The sequence below is a fragment of the Procambarus clarkii genome, chromosome 64 (genome assembly GCF_040958095.1).
Source record: "Procambarus clarkii isolate CNS0578487 chromosome 64, FALCON_Pclarkii_2.0, whole genome shotgun sequence".
NCBI lineage: Eukaryota > Metazoa > Arthropoda > Malacostraca > Decapoda > Cambaridae > Procambarus > Procambarus clarkii.
Window position 1 is genome coordinate 1,163,011 of NC_091213.1, and position 25,264 is coordinate 1,188,274.

Genomic DNA, 25,264 nt, shown 5'->3' on the forward strand with positions numbered 1-25,264 from the left:
TTGGTCCCGCCTCTCAACCGTCAATCAAGAGGTTACAGGTTCCTGAGCCTATTGGGCTCTATCATATCTACACTTGAAACTGTGTATGGAGTCAGCCTCCACCACATCACTTCCTAATGCATTCCATTTGTCAACCACTCTGACACTAAAAAAGTTCTTTCTAATATCTCTGTGGCTCATTTGGGCGCTCAGTTTTCACCTGTGTCCCCTAGTGCGTGTGGCCCTTGTGTTAAATAGCCTGTCTTTATCAACCCTGTCGATTCCCTTGAGAATCTTGAATGTGGTGATCATGTCCCCCCTAACTCTTCTGTCTTCCAACGAAGTGAGGTTCAATTCCCGTAGTCTCTCCTCGTAGCTCATACCTCTCAGCTCGGGTACTAGTCTGGTGGCAAACCTTTGAACCTTTTCCAGTTTAGTCTTATGCTTGACTAGATATGGACTCCATGCTGGAGCCGCATACTCCAGGATTGGTCTGACATATGTGATATATAATGTTCTGAAAGATTCCTTACACAAGTTTCTAAAGGCCGTTCTTATGTTAGCCAACCTGGCATATGCTGCTGATGTTATCCTCTTGATATGAGCTTCAGGGGACAGGTCTGGCGTGATATCAACTCCCAGGTCTTTCTGTCTCTCTGACTCTTGAAGTATTTCATCTCCCAAGTGATACCTTGTATCTGGTCTCCTGCTTCCTACCCCCTATCTTCATTGCATTACATTTGCTTGGGTTAAACTCTAACATCCATTTGTTCGACCATTCCTGCAGTTTGTCCAGGTCTTCTTGAAGCCTCAAGCTGTCCTCCTCCGTCTTAATCCTTCTCATAATTTTGGCGTCGTCAACAAACATTGAGAGGAATGAGTCTATACCCTCTGGGAGATCATTTACGTATATCAGAAACAGGATAGGTCCAAGCACAGAGCCCTGTGGGACTCCACTGGTGACTTCACGCCATTCTGAGGTCTCACCCCTCACTATAACTCTCTGCTTCCTATTGCTTAGGTACTCCCTTATCCACTGGAGCGCCCTACCAGTTACTCCTGCCTGTTTCTCCAGCTTATGCATCAACCTTTTATGGGGTACTGTGTCTCAGGCTTTCCGACAGTCCAAAAAAATGCAGTCCGCCCATCCTTCTCTTAATTGCTTAATCTTTGTCACCTGATCATAGAATTCTATCAAGCCTGTAAGGCAAGATTTACCCTCCCTGAACCCATGTTGATGGGTTGTCACGAAGTCTCTTCTCTCCAGATGTGTGAGTGTGTGTGTGTGTGTGTGTGTGTGTGTGTGTGTGTGTGTGTGTGTGTGTGTGTGTGTGTGTATTAGCATTGTAAATGTGTGGCCAAGTCTGTGGTAGATGATGATGATAAAAAACGCCATTATTACTAAGTATAAAACATTAAATAATCTCACGGAAACATGGCTGCTGAATTATGGAACAAATTACCAAGTAACGTGGCATTAGTAGCTTGGTTCAAGCGTAGGGTAGACATATGAAACAGTTTGGGTAACGAACATTCAGGTTTGATAGAGAAATCAAACACTCAAACGCCTGAATGCACCAGTATAAAAAGTTTTGATTTGTTTTATATGAATCCTCTATATATGGACAACACAAAACTTGCTTAATGCTTTAAGCAAGGCAGACAGACAGGCAGCTGTTGTTTTATATCTTTAGAGCAAAGATATAAAAAGGAACTACTGTCTCACTGTCTACCAGACAGACGGCAGTAGTCTTCAAGATCACGTCGCCACCTGTAGCCACCTGCCACCGTTACCTGCGACAGGTGGCCACAGGTGACCAATCTCCCAATCCCGAGCACTAGGTGTAAACTCGCCGTAGGAAGCGAGTCATGACCTCACACACTACGTCACTGGATGTCCAGTCATCAGACCCTTCAGACCGGCCGGTATGAGGCACGTGCAGCACTCTCAGTACTCCAGCCACTCTCTTGGGTAATGACTGCCAAGTGTGGCAGTGTGTGGTGGTGACCACACCGCTGTGTGGCTCATGAGAAGGTGGAGGATCATCACCACACACGCACCTCTCGTCTCGGACTAACTCGTCACAGATGTCCCAAAGTTGGTGATACAAATATGCCATAAATGGCCGGATATACGAAGGAGCTGCCTCGTATGGGTCTATTGGACTGATGTAGTTTCATTTATTCTTGTTTACCTGGAGTATACCTGGAGTGGGTTCTGGGGGGGGGGGGCGGGTTCTACTCCCCCGAGCCCAGCTTGGGTGGGGCCCGGCTCCACTTGTGATGACCTGATCCAGTAGCTTGTTGCTTGGAGCGGCCCGCATTACATCAAAATGTTGTGTATATCATAATAAGATAAGAGTTAGAGGGCAGCGAGGAGGCGTACTGGGCCACACCAGGCGGGACCCGTAGACAGCCCCTGGAGCCCTTCCTCTGTCATCACCTTACGCGCAAGTCTTATACACTATAACCCTCTATCGCCGTGTAACTAGATTTCCTCCTCGGAATAATGCTCCAGGATTCACAAAGCACTTGCGTGTGCACTTACGCGATGTGTACCTCTTATCTTCATCATGGCGGCTTTGTTGGTGTTTACCAGATTACGAGCTCTGAAGCGCTTCAACGCGGCCCTCAGCCCAGGGACATTAATGCCCAGGGACATTAATGTGATGTACGACCTCGTAACTCTTGGAAACTCGTAAACTGTTGGTAAATCCGGGGAAAACTACAATGATCAAGATAAGAAGTACCAAGCTCGTAAGTGGACACCATTGGTGATGACTCCACCTTTGTAACGACGGGTACTGGTCAACACCGCTGTCACCACGTGTAGTCAAGTGTCCATCTTACCTCCAACAACGTATACCCTTAATAATTATTCTTAAATATTTAATATGAACTACTTGGACCAGAGTGAAGGTGCACTCTGGCAGCGTGACACTCGACGGCTGCCTCAAGTGTGAGCGAGGGAAACACCGCATCAAAGCTAAAGCTAAAGATCTATCTCAACGTTAAGGAACACCAAGGGTAATTATATAGTAGTAATAATAATAATAATAATAATAATAATAATAATAATAATAATAATAATAATAATAATAATAGGACCACTGACTTGTGTTCTCTGTTTACTAAGGTTCCGGTTGATGATATTCTGGATTACCTCGCTCATGAGTTAATGACCCATGAACAAATCCACAAGGGCCGTGACGAGGATTCGAACCTGCGTCCGAGAGCATCCCAGACGCTGCCTTAATCGACATGGTCATTTGATGCATCACGCAATTATGATTTCTGTGTTTAATGACCCATGTATTACCTCTGGCTGTTGATATTACTGTCAACCTCGTTAAGCTCTGTACATAAAATGTAAATTTACTTTTAGTAATGAGTATTATTTACAGACTTTTGGAATGCCAATGGGGAATACTTCATCGCCATTGTTTTCAAACTTGTACATGGAATATTTTGACAAGAAATTTGTTTCAAAAATTACCCCTAGAATCATTTCATGGTATAGATATGTTATCTTGAGATCTTGAGGTTATCTTGAGATGATTTCGGGGCTTTAGTGTCCCCGCGGCCCGGTCCTCGACCAGGCCTCCACCCCCAGGAAGCAGCCCGTGACAGCTGACTAACACCCAGGTACCTATTTTACTGCTAGGTAACAGGGGCATAGGGTGAAAGAAACTCTGCCCATTGTTTCTCGCCGGCGCCTGGGATCGAACCCAGGACCACAGGATCACAAGTCCAGCGTGCTGTCCGCTCGGCCGACCGGCTCCCAGATGATGATTTGATATTTTGTGTATATGGCTTACAAATGTAAATTCAGACGAACTTGTACCTAAACTGAGTGATCAAGTCACCAATATAAAACTGACTATAGAGACTCAAATTGATAAATGTTTGCCTTTTAGATGTACTTATTCAGAGGGAACATTTTTGACTAAGGTTTAGTGTTAACAGAAAGCCTACAAATAATTTATATTATGTTCATTATTTCTCAGGGTATAGATACAATATGAAACAATCAATTTTTTCTTCTATATATCTAAAGCTCTTTTGGTTGTTAGTCCAGAATTTTTGGATGAAGAGTTTAAGAAAATTATTCCATTGGTCTCAAGCTTTGTTATCCAGAGTTTTTTGGAAGTTTGCCGTAGTAAAGCACGTCGTATATATTATAATATTATATGCAGTGAAAAAATTTGCCCAAAATAATGTGTGTTTACTGTATTTTTGTGGGTTCAAGAACTTTGTCATGGCCATGACCCATTTTTGATATACATGTATTGTTTAATTACGAAAATACTGTTGGAAAACTATTAGTTAGAAACAGTCCTCCTGGTGATAATTGTTTCATTTACAAAATACCTTGTAAACATTGTTAAAGGTTCTACGCAGGGCAAACATACAATGATTTGAAATTTAGAATTTCGCAACATAAATACTCTAAGACACAGCCAATTGTCTAATGCTTTGTTCATTTGTCAGAAACTTCTCACCAAATTGATTTGGAGAGCACTTCTTCAATAACGAATTGAAAAATCATTTTCAATAGAAATATTATTGAATCTGCTTTAATACAGATTACAAAATCATGTAATTTGAACATTAGCAGTGGTTTGTATAATTTAGATACATTTTTGATTCATCAGTTTAAGGGCGATTTGAGTACGATCATCGATACACATTTATCTCACTAATACCTTATTAATATCCCATTAAAGACATTGTACCTCACCTCTTTCCTGCCTACAAGTCCATACCACTGAACTGTAAATCTATCCTTCCAAGATGTATTATTAAATATGAAAGAACTTACGGAAATTCCTGTCTTAATCGTTCCTTCGTGGTCTGACACTGCCACACTGTTCATCACGTGTGAATTTCTTCATCATTTACACACACACACACACACACTCTATATTTTATATATATATATATATATATATATATATATATATATATATATATATATATATATATATATAAGGCACAACTCTCCTAAACACGAGAGTGAAGTATACAACTTTAGAACACTTTCCCACCAGGAGACTCGAACCCTAGCCAGCACAGAAGCCTTCCAGCAACTGGCATAACAGGTACGCCTTAACCCGCTCCACCACCTGCTCAGACCCTTAAAAGAGATGGTAATTTCGGAGTATTTATATACCCCAAAGATCACCACCTCCCAAGAGCACTAGAGCAAGTGAGGGGTCATTTATACGTTCTAAAGTTGTATACTTCACTCTCGTGTTTAGGAGAGTTGTGCCTTAAGCATAGACACTGTGTCTTCCCATATTAACAGGGACTTGATGAAATAAACGTATAAATGACCCCTCACTTGCTCTAGTGCTCTTGGGAGGTGGTGATCTTTGGGGTATATAAATACTCCGAAATTACCATCTCTTTTAAGGGTCTGAGCAGGTGGTGGAGCGGGTTAAGGCGTACCTGTTATGCCAGTTGCTGGAAGGCTTCTGTGCTGGCTAGGGTTCGAGTCTCCTGGTGGGAAAGTGTTCTAAAGTTGTATATATATATGTATATATATAACTGAAAACTCACACCCCAGAAGTGACTCGAACCCATACTCCCAGGAGCAACGCAACTGGTATGTACAAGACGCCTTAATCCACTTGACCATCACGACCGGACAAAATGAGGTGATAGCCGAGGCTATTTGAACCACCCCACCGCCGGCACTCGGATAGTAATCTTGGGCATAGCATTTTACCAAATCACCTCATTCTTTGGGGCACACGTGAGGAACACAAATGCGAACAAGCCTGAATGGTCCCCAGGACCCCAAAGAATGAGGTGATTTGGTAAAATGCTATGCCCAAGATTACTATCCGAGTGCCGGCGGTGGGGTGGTTCAAATAGCCTCGGCTATCACCTCATTTTGTCCGGTCGTGATGGTCAAGTGGATTAAGGCGTCTTGTACATACCAGTTGCGTTGCTCCTGGGAGTATGGGTTCGAGTCACTTCTGGGGTGTGAGTTTTCAGTTGCATATTGTCCTGGGGACCATTCAGGCTTGTTCGCATTTGTGTTCCTCACGTGTGCCCCAAAGAATGAGGTGATTTGGTAAAATGCTATGCCCAAGATTACTATCCGAGTGCCGGCGGTGGGGTGGTTCAAATAGCCTCGGCTATCACCTCATTTTGTCCGGTCGTGATGGTCAAGTGGATTAAGGCGTCTTGTACATACCAGTTGCGTTGCTCCTGGGAGTATGGGTTCGAGTCACTTCTGGGGTGTGAGTTTTCAGTTGCATATTGTCCTGGGGACCATTCAGGCTTGTTCGCATTTGTGTTCCTCACGTGTGCCCCAAAGAATGAGGTGATTTGGTAAAATGCTATGCCCAAGATTACTATCCGAGTGCCGGCGGTGGGGTGGTTCAAATAGCCTCGGCTATCACCTCATTTTGTCCGGTCGTGATGGTCAAGTGGATTAAGGCGTCTTGTACATACCAGTTGCGTTGCTCCTGGGAGTATGGGTTCGAGTCACTTCTGGGGTGTGAGTTTTCAGTTGCATATTGTCCTGGGGACCATTCAGGCTTGTTCGCATATATATATATATATATATATATATATATATATATATATATATATATATATATATATATATATATATATATATATATATGCGGAGGTGCTATGAGGAGGATTTGAACCTCACTTGGTACGCCAAAGAAAGCAGCCTGGACCACTACACCACATGGTAAAACCAATGCAACCCGGGATTCAACGGAATCCTCTAGGGGCCCAAAGGCTTACAAATCAAGCCCTATCAGGGTTTCAAGCATCCCCCCCCCCCCCCCATGCTCTCTCTGGACCCATGTTTATGGTCCGATACTTCTCCAGGTAGATATGGCCAGGCTCGTGGGTCAGCACGCTGCCACGGGATGGACACGGTAGGCCAGGGCCAGGAGACATCACCTGGGCCAGGAGAAGGGGGGGCTGCACTATGTATCAGTATCAAGGTCACTGAGGCTCGTGTAGACGAAGGTACACAGGCCTGAGGAACACAGGCGTGACAGCTGTGAACATGTGAGTACTGCAGGTGTCCTCACCTAGTTGTGCGGGGGGGTGGAGCTCTGGCTCTTTGGTCCCGCCTCTCAACTGTCAATCAACTGGTGTACAGGTTCCTGAGCCTACTGGGCTCTATTATATCTACATTTGACACTGTGTGGAGTCAGCCTCCACCACATCACTGCCTAATGCATTCCATCTGTTAACTACTCTGAGCGCTCGTCCGACGTTCACCTCCAGACGGCACTGTTCACTTTCCTATGTGAAGGGCCAGGTTGGTGCTCTGCTCTATCCTCACTACACCAGCTGGTCTATCCTCACTACACCAGCTGGTCTATCCTCACTACACCAGCTGGTCTATCCTCACTACACCAGCTGGTCTATCCTCACTACACCAGCTGGTCTATCCTCACTACACCAGCTGGTCTATCCCCACTACACCAGCTGGTCTATCCTCACTACACCAGCTGGTCTATCCTCACTACACCAGCTGGTCTATCCTCACTACACCAGCTGACATGGTGACATGGCCCACAACTTCCTGGCCAGACACCACACGGGCCCACAACTTCCTGGCCAGGCCCCACACGGGCCCACAACTTCCTGGCCAGGCCCCACACGGGCCCACAACTTCCTGGCCAGGACCCACACGGGCCCACAACTTCCTGGCCAGGCACCACACGGGCCCACAACTTCCTGGCCAGGCCCCACACGGGCCCACAACTTCCTGGCCAGGCACCACACGGGCCCACAACTTCCTGGCCAGGCCCCACACGGGCCCACAACTTCCTGGCCAGGCCCCACACGGGCCCACAACTTCCTGGCCAGACACCACACGGGCCCACAACTTCCTGGCCAGGCCCCACACGGGCCCACAACTTCCTGGCCAGGCCCCACACGGGCCCACAACTTCCTGGCCAGGCCCCACACGGGCCCACAACTTCCTGGCCAGGCCCCACACGGGCCCACAACTTCCTGGCCAGGCCCCACACGGGCCCACAACTTCCTGGCCAGGCCCCACACGGGCCCACAACTTCCTGGCCAGGCCCCACACGGGCCCACAACTTCCTGGCCAGGCCCCACACGGGCCCACAACTTCCTGGCCAGGCCCCACACGGGCCCACAACTTCCTGGCCAGGCCCCACACGGGCCCACAACTTCCTGGCCAGACACCACACGGGCCCACAACTTCCTGGCCAGACACCACACGGGCCCACAACTTCCCCCAGACACCACACGGGCCCACAACTTCCCCCAGACACCACACGGGCCCACAACTTCCTGGCCAGACACCACACGGGCCCACAACTTCCCCCAGACACCACACGGGCCCACAACTTCCCCCAGACACCACACGGGCCCACAACTTCCCCCAGACACCACACGGGCCCACAACTTCCTGGCCAGTCACCACACGGGCCCACAACTTCCTGGCCAGGCCCCACACGGGCCCACAACTTCCCCCAGACACCACACGGGCCCACAACTTCCTGGCCAGACACCACACGGGCCCACAACTTCCCCCAGTCACCACACGGGCCCACAACTTCCCCCAGTCACCACACGGGCCCACAACTTCCTGGCCAGACACCACACGGGCCCACAACTTCCCCCAGACACCACACGGGCCCACAACTTCCTGGCCAGACACCACACGGGCCCACAACTTCCCCCAGTCACCACACGGGCCCACAACTTCCTGGCCAGGCCCCACACGGGCCCACAACTTCCCCCAGACACCACACGGGCCCACAACTTCCTGGCCAGACACCACACGGGCCCACAACTTCCCCCAGTCACCACACGGGCCCACAACTTCCCCCAGTCACCACACGGGCCCACAACTTCCTGGCCAGACACCACACGGGCCCACAACTTCCTGGCCAGACACCACACGGGCCCACAACTTCCTGGCCAGACACCACACGGGCCCACAACTTCCTGGCCAGACACCACACGGGCCCACAACTTCCTGGCCAGACACCACACGGGCCCACAACTTCCTGGCCAGACACCACACGGGCCCACAACTTCCTGGCCAGGCCCCACGCGGGCCCACAACTTCCCCCAGACACCACACGGGCCCACAACTTCCTGGCCAGGCCCCACGCGGGCCCACAACTTCCCCCAGACACAGTCCACATTCTCTTAGGGTAAAAACCCGGCCCAGAAGGTAGTGGTTATGCGTATAAGGTCTCCACCAGCCCTCAGTCATGTTCCCATTTCACTTGGGTGCCAAGTAAGGACGTTGGGAGGGGGCGTGGGGGGCATCGTAGGTGGGGGAGGGGGCGTGGGGGGTAGGTGTGGGAGGGGGCGTGGGGGTTGGTGGGGGTATGTGGGTCCTGGGAGTATGTGGGGGAGGTGGAGGGTATGTGGGAGCAGTGAGAGTATGAATTTACTATTTGTATCTGCAGAATCGAGCTATTAGCTTTTGGACCCGCCTTTCTAACCAATATATTTATCCTCTATTATGTCTGCTACATATATTTCTGACACGTGCGCACGCGCACGCACGCACGCACACACAGGAGCCGAGCGGACAGCACGTTGGACACGTGATCCTTTGATCCCGGGCGCCCGCGACAGACGATGGGCAGTTTCTTTTACCCTATGCCCATGTTACCTAGCAGTAAATAGGTACCTGGGAGTTAGTCAGCTGTCACGGACTGCTTCCTGGGGCGTGTGTGGTGTTGAGAGAAAAAAAATAGTAATAGTAGTAGAAAGAGTTGAGAGGCGGGCCGAAAGAGAAGAGCTCAACCCCCGCAAGCACAACTAGGTGAATACACACACACACACACACACACACACACACACACACACACACGGGGGGGGCTTGGAAGCTGTCTAACTCCCAGGTACCCATTTACTGCTAGGTAAACAGGTGCACCAGGGTGAAAGAAAGATGCCATTTGTTTCTGCCTCTGCCGGGGATCGAACCCGGGCCCTTAGGACTTCGACCCCAGAACGCTGTCCACTCAGATATAGGTCGCCCCCCCCCCCACAGTGGGAGTTATTTCCCAACTGACCATAGTGAGGAGTCGGGGGAAAATAAATTGTGCAAGCAACCGTTATTAAATTTACAGGCAATTTATGCCCGTGCCACCTCTTGGGTGGCTTAAACCTTCATCTCCCGTCATTAAATGTGACCAAGGAGGAGATAAGTCACGGATGAACACTTGGATAAGGACGGGAGACATCTCCCGTCACGCAGGGTGCAGTCGCACCTAAACAGATCTCCAGTATCAGCTCTTGATACTGGTAATGGCTCAAAAGGCCCACCACTTATGACCTATTCATGCCCGTGCCACCTTTTGGCTGGCTTAATCTTCATCAATCAGTCAACTTAGATAAGTCACTTGGAGGCGAGAGGTCGACTGTATGCGACGTCCCGTGTGCAAAAATGACGTCAACGCGGGAGCATGTAATGTGCACAGAAACGTCTTAAGACGTTAATTGTCGTGAGAGGGTCGGAAGAGAAGGACGCAAATCGTTGCTCCAGAAGGATTATATTTGTGACTAGTGAAGAAGAATTCGTTGAGTGAAGCGCGAGGAAGCTGTGGGAGGGTGATTATTGTTGTTGTTTTAGATTCAGCTACTCGGAACAAAAAGTTGCAAGTAGCACGGGCTATGGTGAGCCCGTAGTGGACTTACCTGGCACAGGAGCGGGGCAAGTAGCACGGGCTATGGTGATCCCGTAGTGGACTTACCTGGCACAGGAGCGGGGCAAGTAGCACGGGCTATGGTGAGCCCGTAGTGGACTTACCTGGCACAGGAGCGGGGCAAGTAGCACGGGCTATGGTGAGCCCGTAGTGGACTTACCTGGCACAGGAGCGGGGCAAGTAGCACGGGCTATGGTGAGCCCGTAGTGGACTTACCTGGCACAGGAGCGGGGCAAGTAGCACGGGCTATGGTGAGCCCGTAGTGGACTTACCTGGCACAGGAGCGGGGCAAGTAGAACGGGCTATGGTGAGCCCGTAGTGGACTTACCTGGCACAGGAGCGGGGCAAGTAGAACGGGCTATGGTGAGCCCGTAGTGGACTTACCTGGCACAGGAGCGGGGCAAGTAGCACGGGCTATGGTGAGCCCGTAGTGGACTTACCTGGCACAGGAGCGGGGCAAGTAGCACGGGCTATGGTGAGCCCGTTGTGGACATACCTGGCACAGGAGCGGGGCAAGTAGCACGGGCTATGGTGAGCCCGTTGTGGACATACCTGGCACAGGAGCGGGGCTGTAACTTGAGGGAGATTGGTGACATTTCTCCTAAATAGTGGCAACGAGTAGAGGCGACCTGAAGCCAGTGGGGTGGTCGTGCCCTGAGCAACCACGGTGGAGAATCCTACATGAGGATTTGTTGAGCAGGTGTACCTGATTGGCACCTGTACCGTGACCTTTCTCACGCAAGTCAACATTGAGAGGAGCTGATTAGTGGCAGTCAAAAGAGTTGTGTGAGCGACTTAGTAGAGCGCCATATTTGGACGTGGTTCGACGCGCGTCGCTACCTCCATATGTTGTAGTAAGAGCTCAGTAAACTGCCTTATGATGCTTCTTGCAGTGAGATCGTGTGCCCAACGATCCTGTATAATGTTTATGAATGTACATTAGAAAGTTTGTGGAAATAATGAAATGATATAATGAGTTTAAGGTAAATTGACATTATGAAGGCTCATAATGTGCTCACTCGACCGGAGTACAGCCCGTCCTCCACACAAAGACCCAAAAGTGATTCCATGCACCCGCCAAACCCCCAGGTGTTTATGAATGACAAACGGTTTCAACCCGTCCTCGACTCAAGTCCATTACATCCAGCGGTCGACTCCACAGACGCATTCATAAATTTTAACATGCTGTTCATTCAAAACGGGAATTTTCTCAAGTATAAATTAATATTATAATATATTAGCATATTGTGCATATTTAGGCATAGGTTAGGTTAGGTGTTTAGGTTCTGTTGGCGATTATTTGTATTTGTAGTACGTGGGTGAAGCATTTATAGCGTTGTGATTCGAACAAAATTCGTCAGTGAAACACTTGTTCCGGATATGTTCGAACGTCAGCAGTTGTGAGTCGTGTGTAAACCGCTTTTCATTCATAAACAGGGGGTTTGGCGGGTGCATGGAATCACTTTTGGATCTTTGTTTGGAGGACGGGCTGAACGGTTTACACACGACTCAACTGATGACGTTCGAACACTTCCGGAACAAGTGCTTCACTGACGAATTTTGTTCGAACCACAACGCTATAAATGCTTCACCCACGTACTACAAATACAAATAATCGCCAACAGAACCTAAACACCTAACCTATGCCTATACTGTATATGAAAAATATGCTAATATAATATTAATTTATAATTGAGAAATTTTCGGTTTTGATTGAACAGCATGTAAAAATGTATGAATGCATCTGTGGGGGTCGACCGCTGGATGTAATGGACTTGAGTCGAGTACAGGTTGCGAAGTTAGGGGCTGTCTGATGGGTAGGGGCTGTCTGATGGGTAGAGCCCCCTGGCGGACAGAAATTTTCGGTGTGGACTCTTCCAGGTAGGGGAGTACTTCCACTGTAGAGGCTAGCGCATGGAATATGGGATTGAGAATTTTATTTAATGAATGTTATTTGTGTTTTGATAGAGGATATGGTTCATTATTTTGTGATAATGGAATTACAGGTTCATGAATGATGGACGTGGTGCTTGCAGAGTTGATGTAGCATACACGATGATGCTGCAGCACGCCGGTTGGCCACTACATTTGAGTTCCAGAAACCCATAATACTAATGAAATTTTAACAAGATAACTAAGTAATGATCTTACTCAAGTAATTTTTAGCTGATCAATTAAAAATGAGTCCAAACTGTACAAACTATTAATATTATTATGGTATGGTTTTGTGATTTGTATAAAGATTTAATAATGTTTCTATTGAAAATAGTTTTACAATTAGTTATCAAAGAAGAACTCTTGCAATCAATTTGGTGAGAACTTTCTGATAAATAAATGAACAGAGCGTTAGATTATTGCCTTTTTTGTACAGAACATTTCTGCTGTGAAATTCAAAATTTCAAATATTTGGATGTTTGGTCTATATAGAATTTATTACAATTTTTACAAGGTATTTTGTAAAGGCGCAGTTATCACTATGATGTCTGTTTTTAATTTATAATTTTCCAACTATATTTTAATAACTAAACAGCACATGTATAAAAAAATCCAAGGCCTTCACAATATTTTCAAGCTCAGAAAGATATGATAAGCATAACACATTTTTCAGGCGAATTTTCTCTGTACATATTTTGTTATATGAACGTTGTGCTTTGCTACGGCAAACTTCCATAAAAGTTTGCAGATAACAAAGCTTAAGACCAATAGTATCAATATTCTTAAACTCCTCATCCACATACTGGTTGATGGGGTTCTGGGAGTTCTTCTACTCCCCAAGCCCGGCTCGAGGCCAGGCTTGACTTGTGAGTGTTTGGTCCACCAGGCTGTTGGTTGGAGCGGCCCGCAGGCCCACATACCCACCACAGCCCGGTTGGTCCGGCACTCCTTGGAGGAAACAATCAAGTTTTCTCTTGAAGATGTCCACTGTTGTTCCGGCAATATTTCTTATGCTCGCTGGGAGGACGTTGAACAACCGCGGACCTCTGATGTTTACACAGTGTTCTCTGATTGTGCCTATGGCACCTCTGCTCTTCAAATCGTCAAATACTGCAAATAGTCAAATCTACAAGAGCAGATGATGTAAATACTGCTCAGGTGGATGTATGTATGGAAGAGTAGGTGGCGTATGTTGCAACACAACAGCTGCCTTGCAATGTTGAGCTCTGTGTCCTCAAGACCAGAAACAATGAATCGGATGTTCACTACTAGTAGAAGAGGAATTCCCTCGACGACATTACAGGTAAACATTAGTCTGAGGAAGTGCCCCGGAATCTGCAGATAACTTTTCCAGATTTTCGAAGCAAGAGTTTCAGAATCTCCTTTGTGTGGATACCATCTCACACAGGTGTTGTCCAGCATCATCATACGGACAAGGCAGGTAAAGCTGCACATAATAACTCACAACTTAAGTTAGACCTAGGCATCACATTTTATATTGGCACAAGTACAAATTCCCAAAGAGTAGGTAGTGCAAAAGAACAGTCATTGGCACTCGAAGAGCAGAAAGCACTATTATAGTTATATGCTTAAAGCCGAGAATATATGTACAGAGAACTTAATTACAACATCCACCAGTGTGACACAGTTTCAAATGTAGATATAATAGAGCCCAGTAGGCTCAAGAATCTGCACACCAGTTGATTGACAGTTGAGAGGCGGGACCAAAGAGCTAAAGCTTAACCCTCGCAAGCACAACTAGGCGAGTACAACTACGTGTGTAGACACACAACAAATACGGGGCCTCAGAGCTGAGTGGACAGCGCTCGAGGGTCGTAGTCCTAATGGCCCGGATTCGATTCCCGGCCGAGGCAGAAACAAAAGGTTTCTTTCAACCTTCTGGCCCTGTTCACCTAGCAGTAAATAGGTACCTGGAAGCAGCCGTTACGGGCTGCTTCCTGGGGATATATGTATGTATGTGTGTGTGTGTGTGTGTGTGTGAGTGTGAGTGTGAGTGTGTGTGTATGTGTATGTGTGTGTGTGTGTGTGTGTGTGTGTACTCACCTAATTGTACTCACCAAATTGTGCTTGCGGGGGTTGAGCTCTGGCTCTTTGGTCCCGCCTCTCAACCGTCAATCAACTGGTGTACAGATTCCTGAGCCTATTGGGCTCTATCATATCTACATTTGAAACTGTGAATGGAGTCAGCCTCCACCACATCACTTCCTAATGCATTCCATTTGCTAACTACTCTGACACTGAAAAAGTTCTTTCTAACGTCTCTGTGGCTCATTTGGGTACTCAGCTTCCACCTGTGTCCCCTTGTTCGCGTCCCACCAGTGTTGAAAAGTTCGTCCTTGTTTACCCGGTCGATTCCCCTGAGGATTTTGTAGGTTGTGATCATGTCCCCCCTTACTCTTCTGTCTTCCAGTGTCGTGAGGTGCATTTCCCGCAGCCTTTCCTCATAACTCATGCCTCTTAGTTCTGGGACTAGTCTAGTAGCATACCTTTGGACTTTTTCCAGCTTCGTCTTGTGCTTGACAAGGTACGGGCTCCATGCTGGGGCCGCATACTCCAGGATTGGTCTTACATATGTGGTGTACAAGATTCTGAATGATTCCTTACACAGGTTCCTGAACGCCGTTCTGATGTTAGCCAGCCTCGCATATGCCGCAGACGTTATTCTCTTTATGTGGGCTTCAGGAGACAGGTTTGGTGTGATATCAACTCCTAGATCTTTCTCTCTGTCTGTTTCATTAAGTACTTCATCTCCTATTCTGTATCCTGTGCCTGGCCTCCTGTTTCCACTGCCTAGTTTCATTACTTTGCATTTACTCGGGTTGAACTTCAACAGCCATTTGTTGGACCATTCACTCAGTCTATCCAGGTCATCTTGTAGCCTCCTACTATCATCCTCTGTTTCAATCCTCCTCATAATTTTTGCATCGTCGGCAAACATTGAGAGGAACGAATCTATACCCTCTGGGAGATCATTTACATATACCAGAAACAGTATAGGTCCAAGGACTGACCCCTGCGGGACTCCACTTGTGACGTCTCGCCAATCTGAGACCTCACCCCTCACACAGACTCGTTGTCTCCTGTTGCTTAGGTATTCCTCTATCCACCGGAGTACCTTCCCTCTCACTCCAGCCTGCATCTCCAACTTTCGCACTAGCCTCTTGTGTGGCACTGTATCAAAGGCTTTCTGACAATCCAAAAATATGCAGTCTGCCCACCCTTCTCTTTCTTGCCTTATTTTTGTTGCCTGGTCGTAGAATTCAAGTAACCCTGTGAGGCAGGACCTGCCATCCCTGAACCCATGTTGATGCTGTGTTACAAAGTTCCTTCGCTCCAGATGCTCCACTAGTTTTTTTCGCACAATCTTCTCCATCAGCTTGCATGGTATGCAGGTTAGGGACACTGGCCTGTAGTTCAGTGCCTCCTGTCTATCCCCTTTCTTGTATATCGGGACTACGTTAGCTGCTTTCCAAGTATCTGGCAGTTCCCCTGTTGCCAGTGATTTGTTATACACTATGGAGAGTGGTAGGCTCAGTTCTCTTGCTCCTTCCTTTAGAACCCAAGGGGAGATTCCATCTGGGCCTATAGCCTTCGTCACGTCCAACTCTAGTAAACACTTCCTTACTTCCCCACTGGTAATCTCAAACTCTTCCAGTGGTTCCTGGTTAGCTATTCCCTCACTTACCTCTGGAATTTCTCCTTGTTCTAAGGTGAAGACCTCCTGGAATTTCTTATTCAATTCCTCACACACTTCCTTGTCATTTGTAGTGAATCCTTCCGCCCCTATCCTTAATCTCATAACCTGTTCCTTTACTGTTGTTTTTCTCCTAATGTGGCTATGCAACAATTTAGGCTGAGTCTTTGCCTTGCTTGCGATGTCATTTTCGTATTGTCTTTCTGCCTCTCTTCTCATCCTGACATATTCATTCCTGGCATTCTGGTATCTTTCTCTGCTCTCCAGTGTCCTGTTATTCCTATAGTTTCTCCATGCCCTTTTACTTTGCTGCTTAGCTAGCCTACATCTTTGATTAAACCATGGGTTTCTCATCTTCATTTCTCTGTTTTCCTTTTGGACTGGGACAAACTTGTTTGCTGCGTCCTTGCACTTCTGCGTGATGTAATCCATCATATCTTGGGCCGTCTTTCCCCTGAGCTCTGTTTCCCATGCTATATCTGTTAGGAATTTTCTTATCCCCTCATAGTTTCCCTTTCGGTATGCTAACCTTTTGGTTTCGGTATCCCTCCTCGAGTTCAATAACCCTTCTTCAATCAAGTACTCAAACACCAGTACACTGTGGTCGCTCATTCCTACTGGGTCCTCAAAACCGATTTCTCTTATGTCGGAGTCGTTCAGAGTGAAGACTAGGTCGAGTCTCGCTGGTTCGTCATTTCCTCTCATCCTTGTGGGTTCTCCGACATGCTGCGTTAAAAAGTTGCTTGTCACCACCTCCAATAGTTTGGCTCTCCACGTATCCTCGCCTCCATGCGGTTCCTTGTTCTCCCAGTCAATCTTTCCGTGATTGAAGTCGCCCATGATGAGCAGGTGGGATCTATTTCTACAGGCAGCAGAGGCTGCCCTCTCAATTATAGTGTTAACTGCCTTGTTGTTGTTTTCATACTCTTGACTGGGTCTCCTGTCATTTGGTGGAGGGTTGTATATTACTGCTACTACTATTCTTGGTCCTCCCATTGTTATGGTGCCTGCTATGTAGTCTCTGAACTCCTCACAGCCCGGGATGGCCATCTCCTTAAAACTCCATTCCCTTCTCATGAGTAGGGCCACTCCGCCTCCTCCTCTACCTTCCCTCTCTTTCCTTATTACTGTATACTCCTGGGGAAACACGGCATTCGTTATGATTCCAGAGAGTTTTGTTTCAGTGAGTCCGATTACATCTGGGTTAACTTCTTGTGCTCTTTCCCTTAGTTCACTTGTCTTGCTTGTGATCCCATCTATGTTCGAGTACATCACCCTGAAACTGACTCTCTTCTGCTTCTTTTCTGGGGGGGACCTTTGGGATCTGGGGTGAGTGGGAGCTGGGGGGACCTGGCACGGGGGGATTGGTGGAGGAGGGAGGGCTTGGGGTGATGGGGGAGAGGGGGAGGGTACAGGGGGTGGATAAGAGGGGGAGGGTACAGGGGGTGGATAAGAGGGGGAGGGTACAGGGGGTGGATAAGAGGGGGAGGGTACAGGGGGTGGGTAAGAGAGGGAGGGTTGGGGAAGCATGGGGGGAGGAGAGGCTGTGGGGGATAGGGGAGATGGGGGGGCTTGGGGGGAGAGAAAAGGGTGGAGGGCTTGGGGGGCGTGGGGGAAAAGGGAGGGCTGAGGTGGGTGAGGAAGAGGGGAGGGTTTAGGGGAGTGGGGGAGAGGGGAAGACTTAGGTGGGGTGGGGGAGAGTGGGGGGCTTAGGGGGGAGGGGGAGAAGGGAGGGCATGGGGGTGGGAGAGACGGGAAGGCATGTGGGAGAAGGGAGGGCATGGGGGATGGGGGAGAAGGGAGGTCCTGGGGAGAGGGGTGAGGGGGAGAAGGGGGGTGAGTGGGGGGGAGGGGGGTGGGTGGGGGGAGGGTGCCCTAGGTGGGTACTTAGTGGGGGGCTGACAGGGGATGGGGCAGGTTGGGTGTCTGTTGGGTAGAATTTGGGGGTGGTGCCCCAATCCCTGTGGCTGTTGCACTGTTTGAGGAGGGTTCTCCACTTCCCTCTGGGATTGTAGGGTTCTGGGTTGTGGTACTCTGATTTCCTTCTCTCTCCCTGCGCTCCTTCCTCGCGTCTGCTGTCCGTATTCTCTCTTCCCTTGTCATATCCCTCTGCAGGAATATTTTCTTGAACTTCTCTACACCTTTTAGACAACACTTCCTTGCTAGCAGTTCCTCTTTCGCGATTTCGCTCATGAAAATGTGTGTGTGTGTGTGTGTGTGTGTGTGTGTGTGTGTGTGTGTGTGTGTGTGTGTGTGCTCACCTATGTGTACTCACCTAGTTGTGCTTACGGGGGTCGAGCTTCGGGTCTTTGGTCCCGCCTCTCAACTGTCAATCAACAGGTGTACAGGTTCTAACTGGAAACACAAACCGAAACTGTCTATTTTCCGCTTGTTACAACTTGTAATAAAGTTGTTTCATCTTGGCTTAACGTGTTTATGACGTGTTAGAACGTTGTTACAACTTGCTATATTGGTGGTTATAACTGGTTAGGTGTTAAAACTTGTTCGAACGTTGTACCAACGTCGTAGTTTCGGTGTGTGTTTGGCGGGATGAGCCTATTGGGCTCTATCATATCTACACTTGGAACTGTGTATGGAGTCAGCCTCCACCACACCACTTCATAATGCATTCCATTTGCATTAGGAAGGCGGAGCCAAAGCTCCACCCCCACAAGCACATCTGAGTACACAGACAAGGGAGAGGGGGACCCACCTAAGCCCACGGGGGTGAAGGACCCCCTCCCCTACACACACACACACACACACACACACACACACACACACACACACACACACACACACACACACACACACGGGGGACCCCAACACATCACCATAACGAGGGGTAATGAGTGACAACGAGGGGCCATGAGAGCCTTCCTCTGGGACACAGCACGGCGCCCGTCGTCATCACCGCATCTCCTGTGTCAGGTAAGTAACAATTTACGTAAAGGACAGACTAAATAAAGCCGAAGCAGCCTTAGGAAAGAAAGAAAACCTTAAAGAAACCCAAGATGCAACAACTATACAAGCAGTGAAAAATAAGAGTCTTAAGGAGAGCATCAAATCACCGTCCACCATATGATCAGACAATCCAGGAACTCCATGAGCTGAATACACAACCTGCTTGATGGGGTTCTGGGAGTTGTTCTACTCCCCAAGCCCGGCCCGAGACCAGGCTTGACTTGTGAGAGTTTGGTCCACCAGGCTGTTGCTTGGAGCGGCCCGCAGGCCCACATACCCACCACAGCCCAGTTGGTCCGGCACTCCTTGGAGGAAACAATCTAGTTTCCTCTTGAAGATGTCCACGGTTGTTCCGGCAATATTTCTTATGCCCGCTGGGAGGACGTTGAACAACCGCGGACCTCTGATGTTCATACAGTGTTCTCTGATTGTGCCTATGGCACCTCTGCTCTTCGCTGGTTCTATTCTGCATTTTCTTCCATATCGTTCACTCCAGTATGTTGTTATTTTACTGTGTAGATTTGGGACCTGTCCCTCCAGTATTTTCCACGTGTATATTATTTGATATCTCTCTCGTCTCCTTTCTAGCGAGTACATTTGGAGAGCTTTGAGACGATCCCAATAATTTAGGTGCTTTATTGCGTCTATGCGTGCCGTATATGTTCTCTGTATTCCCTCTATTTCAGCAATCTCTCCTGCTCTGAAGGGGGAAGTGAGTACTGAGCAGTACTCAAGACGGGACAACACAAGTGACTTTAAGAGTACAACCATTGTGATGGGATCCCTGGATTTGAAAGTTCTCGTAATCCATCCTATCATTTTTCTGGCTGACGCAATAATTGTTTGGTTATGCTCTCTAAACGTTAGGTCGTCGGACATCATTATTCCCAAATCCTTTACATGTTGCTTTCCTACTATGGGCAGATTTGATTGTTTTGTACCCTGTATTATGTTTAAGGTCCTCATTTTTACCGTACCTGAGTACCTGGAATTTATCACTGTTAAACATCATCATATTTTTAGCTGACCAGTCAAAAACTTTATTAATATCTACTTGTAATTTTTCAATGTCTTCAGCAAAGGTAATTTTCATGCTGATTTTTGTGTCATCTGCAAAGGATGATACGAAGTTATGACTTGTATTTTTGTCTATATCTGACATGAGAATAAGGAACAGCAGTGGGGCAAGGACTGTACCTTGAGGTACAGAGCTTTTAACTGCACTTGGACTCAATTTTATTTGACTGACTTACTTTTTGTGTTCTGTTTGACAGGAATAGAGTATCCAGCGTCCTACTTTACCAGTTATTCCCATTGACTTCTTTTTATGTGCTATCACTCCATGGTCACAATTGTTGAATGCCTTTGCAAATTCTGTCTATACAACATCTGCATTTTGCTTTTCTTCTAAGGCTTGTGATTTTGTCATAGTGGTTGAGTAACTGACAGACACGATATTCCCGCTCTAAAGCCATGTTGTCCTGGGTTGTGTAGTTCAGTATTTTCCATAAAACTAGAAATTTAATTCCTAATCACTCTTTCAAAAACTTTTATTATATGTAATGTTAGTGCAACTGATCTATAATTTTTTGCCAAGGCTTTACTACCCCCCTTGTGCAGAGGAGCTATATCTGCAAATTTAAGTGCTGCTGGTATCTCCCCTGTATCCAGGCTCTTTCTCCATATTACGCTGAGTGCTCTCGCTACTGGTACTTTACATTTCTTTATGAATATTGAATTCCACGAGTCAGGCCCAGGAGCTGAGTGCATGGGCATATTGTCAATTTCTCTTTCAAAATCTTCCGAGTTCGTGTTAATATCCGTTATATTATCTGCAGCTTGAATGTCATTCATAAAGAAGCTGTCTGGGTCATCAACTTTCATGTTGTTTATGGGTGTGCTAAACATGGCCTCATACTTGCACCTTAGAATTTCACTAATTTCTTTGTTGACTTCTGTGAACGAACCTTCAGTTGTAATTAACGGTCCAATACTGGCGGAGGTTTTTGATTTTGACTCTAGCCTTTCACTCTAGCCTGCATCTCCAGCTTTTTCACTCCTCTCTTGTGTGGAACTGTATCAAAGGCTTTCTGACAATCCAAACGTGTGGTGACGGGTGTGGTGACAGTGACGTGTGGTGACGGGTGTGGTGACAGTGACGTGTGGTGACGGGTGTGGTGACAGTGACGTGTGGTGACGGGTGTGGTGACAGTGACGTGTGGTGACGGGTGTGGTGACAGTGACGTGTGGTGACGGGTGTGGTGACAGTGACGTGTGGTGACGGGTGTGGTGACAGTGACGTGTGGTGACGGGTGTGGTGACAGTGACGTGTGGTGACGGGTGTGGTGACAGTGACGTGTGGTGACGGGTGTGGTGACAGTGACGTGTGGTGACGGGTGTGGTGACAGTGACGTGTGGTGACGGGTGTGGTGACAGTGACGTGTGGTGACGGGTGTGGTGACAGTGACGTGTGGTGACGGGTGTGGTGACAGTGACGTGTGGTGACGGGTGTGGTGACAGTGACGTGTGGTGACGGGTGTGGTGACAGTGACGTGTGGTGACGGGTGTGGTGACAGTGACGTGTGGTGACGGGTGTGGTGACAGTGACGTGTGGTGACGGGTGTGGTGACAGTGACGTGTGGTGACGGGTGTGGTGACAGTGACGTGTGGTGACGGGTGTGGTGACAGTGACGTGTGGTGACGGGTGTGGTGACAGTGACGTGTGGTGACGGGTGTGGTGACAGTGACGTGTGGTGACGGGTGTGGTGACAGTGACGTGTGGTGACGGGTGTGGTGACAGTGACGTGTGGTGACGGGTGTGGTGACAGTGACGTGTGGTGACGGGTGTGGTGACAGTGACGTGTGGTGACGGGTGTGGTGACAGTGACGTGTGGTGACGGGTGTGGTGACAGTGACGTGTGGTGACGGGTGTGGTGACAGTGACGAGTGCTGACAGGTGTGGTACCGGTCTAAGGGCCAGCAAGGGCAAGCAGCCAACACACTTTCTATACCTTCAACTTTATTTGCAGTCCCCTTCACCACCTCCCCCCCCCCCCCTTGTAGCCCCCCTTCACCACCTCCCCCCACCCTTGTAGCCCCCCTTCACCACCTCCCCCCACCCTTGTAGCCCCCCTTCACCACCTCCCCCCCCTTGTAGCCCCCCTTCACCACCTCCCCCCCCCCTTGTAGCCCCCCTTCACCACCTCCCCCCCCCCTTGTAGCCCCCCTTCACCACCTCCCCCCCCCCTTGTAGCCCCCCTTCACCACCTCCCCCCCCTTGTAGCCCCCCTTCACCACCTCCCCCCCCCTTGTAGCCCCCTTCACCACCTCCCCCCCCCTTGTAGCCCCCCTTCACCACCTCCCCCCCCCTTGTAGCCCCCCTTCACCACCTCCCCCCCCCTTGTAGCCCCCCTTCACCACCTCCCCCCCCTTGTAGCCCCCCCTTCACCACCTCCCCCCCCTTGTAGCCCCCCTTCACCACCTCCCCCCCCTTGTAGCCCCCCTTCACCACCTCCCTCCCCCTTGTAGCCCCCCTTCACCACCTCCCCCCCCCCCCTTCACCACCACCCCCCCTTGTAGCCCCCCTTCACCACCTCCCCCCCCTTGTAGCCCCCCTTCACCACCTCCCCCCCCCTTGTAGCCCCCCTTCACCACCTCCCCCCCCTTGTAGCCCCCCTTCACCACCTCCCCCCCCCTTGTAGCCCCCCTTCACCACCTCCCCCCCCCTTGTAGCCCCCCTTCACCACCTCCCCCCCTTGTAGCCCCCCTTCACCACCTCCCCCCCCTTGTAGCCCCCCTTCACCACCTCCCCCCCCTTGACCACCTCCCCCCCTTGTAGTCCCCCTTCACCACCTCCCCCCCCCCTGTAGCCTGTCGGCCGGCAGGGCGGGAGTCTCCGTCAACTACAGACCCCCCCCCTCTCTATCCAGCTATAGGCACACACTTGGTGAGTTGAGCAGTAAGGTAACACTGTAAAAGTGTTTGGTTTAGTTTAATACATACATAGAGTACATGAGTCACAGACAAGGATCTGAGAGGCACCAGTTTGTCGGCCTGAGATCTCACACCTCAAAGCGTTAATGACCTCAAGTGACCTGAGGTCAGATCATGAGAATTTCACCTTGCTTCCGCTAAGCTTATAATTGTAGTCTGGTAGCCTTCAAACATGCCGACGTTTAAGGAGTGGCTTGGTAGTGCCGGAGGCTATCTATTTGTGGGCGGAGTTAGCTACTAGGGTCCCCAATAAATACACGGAGAACTATCGATTCGAGAGCAGAGAAGACGTCCCTAGCAGGGAGGCTGTCGGCCGGCAGGGGCGAGACAGTCTCTGTCAAGCTACAGACCCCCCCCCCCCCCCCCCCTCTCTATTCAACTTAGACTCAGTCCTCGGTGAGTGAACATTAAGGTGACTTGTCGTGTTTACATATGTTGTGTGATGATCAGGGGCAGTCAAGTTGTAGGGTTCTCGAATTCTTGGATGATGACTCACTTTGCATATTAAACTGGAACATTTTAATTGAATTGCTAAATTATGATACTTCATGTGAAATATAATTATGAATTTATTATTTAAATTGTGTTTAACTTTGTTCCCTAGAGCTTTGAGTTGAGGATTTGAGAAAGCCTCTGTGGTTACTGGTTTCATGATATATAAATGAGTACATGTTTGGAGTTGATACATGGTAATAACATCTTTTGAGAATATTTTGATACAGGCAAGTTCCATTCCTTGTCTTGTATGTAATGATCATGAATGGATGGTGGCAGCATTTCGTCTTCTATCTACTTTCTACTTCTACTATCTACTCTTCTACTTCTACCTATCTATACCTCTCCCTCCACCCCTCTCTGAACTCTCACTTTCAACTAATGACCCTCCTCGCTCCTCCCACCTCTCTCCCTCTCACCCCAACCCCTCACTAATTACTTCACTATTCCTTTCTTTCCTTTCGTTTTCTCTTATACGTTTGTGGCAATGATTATGTATTCTAGAGTTCTCTCTAGAGTTTCGGGTAACTGATCAAGTGGATGAAGGGCCTTGTAGTCTTAGCACCTAGGTAGTCAAATACCTAGGTTACAAGGTGTTGAACGAGAGAGGTTGCCTTAGGAACTCTGGAGGTGCTCTAGAATAGTTAGCTAACTGGGGACGGGATAACGGACTAGAGAGAGCTGTTTCCCCCGGCCTCGTTAGTTAACTGGGGGGGTGGAATAATGGACAAGATAGAGCTATTTCCCCCACCCCCCGTTACACCACCACCACCACCCCCCCCCCTTGTAGCCCCCCTTCACCACCTCCCCCCCCCTTGTAGCCCCCCTTCACCACCTCCCCCCCCTTGTAGCCCCCCTTCACCACCTCCCCCCCCCTTGTAGCCCCCCTTCACCTCCCCCCCCCCTTGTAGCCCCCCTTCACCACCTCCCCCCCCCCTTGTAGCCCCCCTTCACCACCTCCCCCCCCCTTGTAGCCCCCCCTTGTAGCCCCCCTTCACCACCTCCCCCCCTTGTAGTCCCCCTTCACCACCCATCTAGGGGGTGTCCCCCCCTCCCAGCCTCCCTCCCCCAACATGCCTGTTTACAAACATTCCCCACATAACTCTCGATAAAAAACTATTACTTTAAGAGATCACACCCACTCTATGGTGTCCACAACGACCACGAACACCCACACTACTGCCACTAGTTGTTGCAGGTGTGGGCCCTTCCACACCTGCTGGGCCTTTCCACACCTGGGGGGCCCCCTCTACACCTGGGGGCCCTCTCTACACCTGCTGGGCCCTCTACACCTGCGGGGCCCTCTACACCTGCGGGGCCCTCTACACCTGCGGGGCCCTCTACACCTGGGGGGCCCTCTACACCTGGGGGGCCCTCTACACCTGGGGGGCCCTCTACACCTGGGGGGCCCTTCCACACGTGCTGGGCCCTTCCACACGTGCTGGGCCCTCTACACCTGGGGGCCCTCTACACCTGGGGGGCCTTCCACACGTGCTGG

At 49.1% G+C, this 25,264-nt stretch overlaps 1 protein-coding gene across 4 annotated transcripts in view; it reads right to left on the bottom strand.

Annotated features, from left to right (window-relative positions):
- Nucleotides 1-25,264, bottom strand: part of LOC123768899 (fasciculation and elongation protein Unc-76) — a 184,627-nt gene that overhangs the window by 140,029 nt on the left and 19,334 nt on the right. The gene's annotated exons all lie outside the window — the stretch shown is intronic.